We start from the raw sequence: 8,059 nt of genomic DNA on the forward strand, positions 1-8,059 counted from the left end.
TCGCTTGCAAGTGTCAACGGTCAATCGATCGCAGTTGGCCTTGAACAAGCAAGCGCGTGCTTTGACCCACGCAAAAAATCTTTCCGCTCTCTGATTGGCTGTTTTGTTTTGCCGTGGAGTCGTGAAGGCAGCATTTTTGCCAACGATTTTCATTCCATCGTCATCGTCAACGATCGCAGTTGAGCCTTGAACAATTGCTCAAAATCATATGGTTCGGTAAATGTCCTCCCGGGAGAACCACCCTAAGGGTACCGGCCACTTCAGGTTGTGGCCAATACTGTCAAAATGGTATTTTTCATAACCAGTATTTAAAAACATGAATTTTGATACCCATATTGCCAAAAATCGTATGGTTCGCTTAATGTCCTCCCGAGAGAACCTACCTGAGGGCACCAGCCACTCCAGGTTGTGGCCAATACTGTCAAAATGGTTATTTTAATTACCAGTATTGAAAAACATGAATTTTGATACCAATATTGCCCAAAATCGTATGGTTCGGTAAATGACCTCCCGGGAGAACCTCCCTGAGGGCACCGGCCACTCCAGGTTGTGGCCAATACTGTCAAAATGGCCATTTTCATTACCAGTATTGAAAACCAAGAAGTTTGATACCCATATTGCCCAAAATCGTATGGTTCTGTTAATGTCCTTCCGGGAGAACCTCCCTGAGGGCACCGGCCACTCCAGGTTGTGGCCAATACTGTCAAAATGGCCATTTTTATCACCAGTATCAAAATCCAAGATGTTTGATACCCATATTGTCCCCTCTCGTATGGCCTTCCATCGGAACACCCCTGAGGGTTCTGGCCACTCCGGGTCTTGTGGCCAGAATATTCCGGCTGGCCTGCCTCCGCTTGGCTGCTCCTTGCTCCAGGCCAGCTGCTTTTCGGCCAACTGCTTCTGGGCCTCCAGGCCATCTGCTTCCAGGTCCAGGTTGTTGTTTACTCCTCGGCGTCCAACGATAGAATGATTTCCCTAGGCTGATCGAGTGGGGTTTATATTGGCTCGAAAATTCCACGCAACAGTGCCTTGTTGCGTTGCAGACCCCTTCCCCAGTACCAAGCATGCAACATTTTCGTAACGCGCGACATTTTTCGTTTTTCTGGATTGACACCTCACCAGAATAGAGCCCTTAGGACAAAGTTCTTTGTCAAAATTCTGCAGCAAATGGCGACCGACCACGATGATGGAGACTGACGGTTTGATTTTTGTTGGTTGCACTCTACACACACACACCTCTTTTTTCATGGGTACACTCTAAATTTTGTCAAGCACGAAAAAATATAAACTGTCAACTTTAATCATGTGATTTTGAAACTTTTTGTTTAAAATAATGACACGCATGTATTTTTTTAAATAAGAGCATAATTTCATGAAGCTGTATATTAGAGTTTGATAAACAATGATTGTTTTTTTTATGATAATGAGAAAATTGCTAAAATTCTAAAAGGAGCAATTCAGAATATGCGTGTTGCGGATGTTACCATTAACAAGTGCAATATTCCGTAAGGTCCGACTTCATCTTGACATTTCTGTTTTTACACAGTCCGACCTTTTGTAAAAGACGTTGATAATAAACTGTCAAACAGCTGCTAATTTTTTTTCTTTAAGCTTTCTAAGAAATCAAATAATAAGTCAAAAATCAAATTAAAATGCGTAACTCGAGAAATTATTCGCTTTATCACAAAGTTCGGGGTGTTCCGTACTCAAGAAATCCAAAACCGGTAAAAAAAAGGTGCAGGTGGTTATGTTCTAAATGACCAATATGACAAAGAACTTTGTACAAAACTCTTAAAATCATGCTATTTTTATTTATATTTTTTAATTGGGTACTAAAGTCCTATGTCAATTTTTATGTACAACGGTAAAAAACACGATTAAAAACCATTTCTGATCTTTTTTTTTTCATTTTAACTCAAAAAAAATTTGACAAGACAACATTTTTTCGATGGATCAACTATGGTCCCCTTGGAACGAGCTGTCAAGTAGGAGCTTTTCTGTCAAGAAGGACCGCGAGGTTAATTTTTCAAAATTGATTTAAAAATCCATTTTAAACTCTTTGTGGTCGTACAAAGGGTCATTGTACTCAGAAAAATAAGCTTTATCGCTGTAAACAAAAATATCAGCAATCTAAGCTTCATTTTAGGACCCAATTCTTTGCCTATTTATTTAATCCTGATTAATTAATTCTAATTAAATTTATTCAATCAATGGCACCGGTAGAACCTTCCCTCAGGGCCATGGCAACTCCGGGTGTGGCCAATCCTGTCAAAATGGCCATTTTCATCACCAGGATCAAAAACCATGAATTTTGATACCCATATTGCCCCAAGTCGTATGGTTCAATAAATGTCCCCCGGTAGAACCTTCCCTCAGGGCCATAGCCACTCCAGGTGTGGCCAATCCTGTCAAAATGGCCATTTTCATCACCAGTATCAAAAACCATGAATATTGATACCCATATTGCCCTAAGTCGTATGGTTCGATAAATGTCCCCCCGGTAGAACCTTCCCTCAGGGCCATGGCCACTTCGGGTGTGGCCAATATCCTACCAGTTTGGTCCCAACCCCATTGCCTGAAATCATTCTGGTTTTCGAGTGTCCGATCTAACAATATTCGTTAGAACAGAATTCCTCCCTAGTTGGTGCACAACCTGTGTCTTTCAATGTGTGTATGTGTGTGTGAGCAATAAAATTACCACCGTCGATCCGTCTCTGACGGATTTTCGGTCAAAACTAACTGTTCAGAGGCTATCTGTTAGCTTATATAGCTCGCATGAAATGTGGCAATAATGGTGCAACATTCTCGCATTCTCGCGTGACAGTTCCAAGAAAGCAGGAGACGAGGCAAAATTTGCACCATGTTGCCACATTTCATGCGAGCTATATAAGCTAACAGATAGCCTCTGAACAGTTAGTTTTGACCGAAAATCCGTCAGAGACGGATCGACGGTGGTAATTTTATTGCTCACACACACATACACACATTGAAAGACACAGGTTGTTCACCACCTTGGGAGGAATTCTGTTCTAAAGAACATTGTTAGAACGGTCACTCGGAAACCAGAATGATTCAAGGCAATGGGGTTGGGACCAAACTGATAGGATATTGGCCACACCCGGAGTGGCCATGGCCCTGAGGGAAGGTTCTACCGGGGGGACATTTATCGAACCATACGACTTGGGGCAATATGAGTGTCAAAATTCATGGTTTTTTATACTGGTGATGAAAATGGCCATTTTGACAGGATTGGCCACACCCGGAGTGGCCATGGCCCTGAGGGAAGGTTCGACCGGGGGGACGTTTATCGAACCATACGACTTGGGGCAATATGGGTATCAAAATTCATGGTTTTTGATACTGGTGATGAAAATGGCCATTTTGACAGGATTGGCCACACCCGGAGTGGCCATTGCACAGTGTTTGGAATGGCAAAATTAAGTGGAATAAATTGATAACTCTTTTATTTGACGTCCTAGCCAAATGGTGTCTTCGGAAGAGTTGTTGAACTTGATAAGGGCTATCTTTTGAAGTTATTGACATACAGGGTGACGACCTTCCAGGGTGTCAACCATAATTAACTTTGTTGGATGACGTTGTAGGGCTTTGGTGTCTTGGGCAAAGTTGTAGAGGAGAAAAATTCATGAAGGTTGGCCCAAGGCGCCAAATTTGTAGTTCTTAATCTACTCGAGATATACGCCAGTTTTGCAAAAATGGTCCAAAAAGCACTTTTTTGTGATAACTTAAAATGTTAGCGTTTTAGCGGCCTACTATGTTCTTATGACATGAGTTGTTTATGACATAAAATTACATATCTTTGCCGAAAACAGCAAAATGTTTGGAGCCTTTATTTAGGAGTTATAACCATTTTTAAGTGATTTTGAGCCTATTTTCAAGTTGCAATGTTTTCAAAATGGCGCATTTTGACGTAAAACCGAACAATGCACCTGAAAGTACACACTTTCAACTACATTTCCTGAAAATATCTCCGTGTATATATTTTTAGATATCTCAATTTGAATTTGCCGATTTTTAATCAATTCATTTATAAATGTTATTCGAAATCATAATGAATACAAGGTGAAAATCGGTAAATTGAAGGGTTAATTGATCGATTTTTATGGAAATTACATTGTCTATGAAAAAATACGACAACCTTTCCAGAGTGACCACATATAAAAGGAAATACTTAATTTTAAATACGAACAATTATTTAAAATTTTCACTTACATTATTTTTGGGAAAAACATGTATTTATTCAAAATTTTAAAATGTGTATCATAATTTTAAGCATGAACAATGTTTACTGCGGGCGTCAATAATTAGAGTTCACGTGCGGTGATACGACCGCAAGATAATGGTCGCATGACAGCCGCAAGACAACCGCAGAACACATTTTTGACTGTTGTCAAAGGTTGCCTTGAGTTTTGAGCTGACTTTTTGAAAAATATTCAAAACAAACCAAGTTGACAGCCAAATCAACCAGAATTTCAGTTCAACTTGCTGATTTTTACACTGCGGTAATAAGGCGGCAATAATCTCCTGTCACTCACAGCGAAGGAGAAACGTGATTTTATCTCGCAATAAGCAATATTAAAATCGATCAATTTACCCTTTCAATTTACCGATTTTTACCACGTTTCAATAAGATTCCGCTTAAAAAATATAAATAAATTGATTAAAAACCGTCAAATTCAAATTCAGATACAGTGAACTCTTTTCGATATTGAAGGGACCGTCGAGAGCAGGAGTTATGAAATTATAGAACAAAAAATCAAAGCAATCTATTTGAAGGGACTGAAAAATTTATTGACAGCTGGAGTAATATTGATATCGAGAAGATCGACAACGAGAGAGTCCACTGTATCTCTAAATCGACACCGATAGACACGGAGATATTTTCAGAAAATGTAGTTGAAAGTGTGTACTTTCATGTGCATTGTTCGGTTTTGCGACAAAATTCGCCATTTCGAAAACATTGCAACATAAAAATATGCTCAAAATCACTTACAAATGGTTATAACTCCTCAATAAAGGCTCACAACATTTTGCTGTCTTGGGCAAAGATGTTTAATTTTATGTCATAAACAACTCTTCAGAACATAGTAGGCCGCTAAAATGCTAACATTTTAAGTTATCACAAAAAAGTGCTTTTTTACCATTTTTGCAAAAATGAAGTAGTAGATTAAGAGCTACAAATTTGGCGCCTTTGACAAACTTTCATGAATTTTTCTCCTCTACAACTTTGCGCAATACACCAAAGCCCTACAACGTCATCCAACAGAGTTAGTTTTTGGTTGACACCCTGGAAGGTCGTCACCCTGTATGTCAATAACTTTAAAAGATAGCCCTTATCAAGTACAACAACTCTTCCGAAGACACCATTTGGCTAGGAGGTCAAATAAAGGAGTAATCAATTTATTCAATTGCCCTGAGGGAAGGTTTTACCGGGGGGATATTTATCGAACCATCCCCAAGGCTCTGCCCACTCCGGGTGTGGCCAATCCTGTCAAAATGGCCATTTTCATTACCAGTATCAAAAACCATGAATTTTGATACCCATATTGCCCCAAGTCGTATGGTTCGATAAATGTCCCCCCGGTAGAACCTTCCCTCAGGGCCATGGCCACTCCGGGTGTGGCCAATCCTGTCAAAACGGCCATTTTCATCACCAGTATCAAAAACCATGAATTTTGATACCCATATTGCCCCAAGTCGTATGGTTCGATAAATGTCCCCCCGGTAGAACCTTCCCTCAGAGCCATGGCCACTCCGGGTGTGGCTAATCCTATCAAAATGGCCATTTTCATCACCAGTATCAAAAACCATGAATTTTGACACCCATATTGCCCCAAGTCGTATGGTTCGATAAATGTCCCCCGGTAGAACCTTCCCTCAGGGCCATGGCCACTCCGGGTGTGGCCAATCCTGTCAAAACGGCCATTTTCATCACCAGTATCAAAAACCATGAATTTTGATACCCATATTGCCCCAAGTCGTATGGTTCGATAAATGTCCCCCGGTAGAACCTTCCCTCAGGGCCATGGCCACTCCGGGTGTGGCCAATCCTGTCAAAACGGCCATTTTCATCACCAGTATCAAAAACCATGAATTTTGATACCCATATTGCCCCAAGTCGTATGGTTCGATAAATGTCCCCCCGGTAGAACCTTCCATCAGGGCCATGGCCACTCCGGGTGTGGCCAATCCTGTCAAAATGGCCATTTTCATCACCAGTATCAAAAACCATGAATTTTGATACCCATATTGCCCCAAGTCGTATGGTTCGATAAATGTCCCCCCGGTAGAACCTTCCCTCAGGGCCATGGCCACTCCGGGTGTGGCAAATCCTGTCAAAATGGTCATTTTCATTACCAGTATCAAAAACCATGAATATTGATACCCATATTGTCCCAAGTCATATGGTTCGATAAATGTCCCCCCGGTAGAACCTTCCCTCAGGGCCATGGCCACTCCGAGTGTGGCCAATCCTGTCAAAATTGCCATTTTAATCACCAGTATCAAAAACCATGAATTTTGATACCCATATTGCCCCAAGTCGTATGGTTCGACAAATGTCCCCCCCGGTAGAACCTTCCCTCAGGGCCATGGCCACTCCGGGTGTGGCCAATATCCTACCAGTTTGGTCCCAACCCCATTGCCTTGAATCATTCTGGTTTCCGAGTGACCGTTTTAACAATGTTCTTTAGAACAGAATTCCTCCCTAGTTGGTGCACAACCTGTGTCTTTCAATGTGTGTATGTGTGTGTGAGCAAGAAAACTACCACCGTCGATCCGTCTCTGACGGATTTTCGGTCAAAACTAACTGTTCAGAGGCTATCTGTTAGCTTATATAGCTCGCATGAAATGTGGCAACATGGTGCAAATTTTGCCTCGTCTCCTGCTTTCTTGGAACTGTCACGCGAGAATGTTGCACCATTGTTGCCACACTTCATTCGTTGCTGACCCCTTCCGCAGTACCAAGCATGCAACATTTTCGTAACGCGCGACATTTTTCGTTTTCTGGATTGACACCTCACCAGAATAGAGCCCTTAGGACAAAGTTCTTTGTCAAAACATTATAATTTAGTCAAAATATAGGAAATTTCAAATAATTCTTCGTAAATCTCACGAAGTGCAGGATCTTCGCCAAGTACCACGGAAAGGGTGACAGTTTCCGGCGTAGGACTTCGGGCGGGCCTGTGTGGATCAATCGGACCGCGCACTGGACTCACAATCCAGAGGTCGCCGGTTCGAATCCCGGGGCGGACGCAAAAAAATTCTAAGTGTAAATATAGGTATTCGGTGCCCTCTCCCCGTGCCCATACCTTCACACTTAGGAGACCCGGGAGGCGGAGTCTTGTCGCAAAAAGAACGATACACGCCTGTGGATCCGTTGACGAAACCGCAAGGTTTAAGAGGGCCACATTATAAGGTGTTACGTCGATTCCGTTTTTTACTTCGGGCGGGCGTTTCCGGGTAGGGCAATGGAAGTTCCTTTTCAAATGACGAGGTTTTATTTTTTATAATATTCATGTTTTGTTTACAACCTAAATAGCTTTTGTTCCAGATCGCAGGACCATCTCGGGCGGACGTATTCGGGAAGGACAACGGAAGTTCAGATTTACAACCTAAATAGCTATTGTTCCAGATCGCAGGACCATCTCGGGCGGACGTATTCGGGAAGGACAACGGAAGTTCAGATTTACAACCTAAATAGCTTTTGTTCCAGATCGCAGGACCATCTCGGGCGGACGTATTCGGGAAGGACAACGGAAGTATCAGATTTAATAACCCTTCATGACATCGTTTTTACATTGCAATATGTTGTTCCAATAAAATCTACTGTTAAACCATCAGTTTTGATTGTTACATTATCCCAGGGTGTTACAATCATTTAACAGTAAATAATATATTAACAACAAAAAACATTGTAAATTCATTGTTTCTACAATCAATTCCACTGTACCGTTTTGTCCGGGTAGCCAACCAACATTCTTCACATTCTTCATTGCCCTGTCAATCTCGGTGCGAGTCGGTCGTGTTTAGCGAGTCTCTT

The sequence above is a fragment of the Culex quinquefasciatus genome, chromosome 3 (assembly GCF_015732765.1).
Source record: "Culex quinquefasciatus strain JHB chromosome 3, VPISU_Cqui_1.0_pri_paternal, whole genome shotgun sequence".
NCBI lineage: Eukaryota > Metazoa > Arthropoda > Insecta > Diptera > Culicidae > Culex > Culex quinquefasciatus.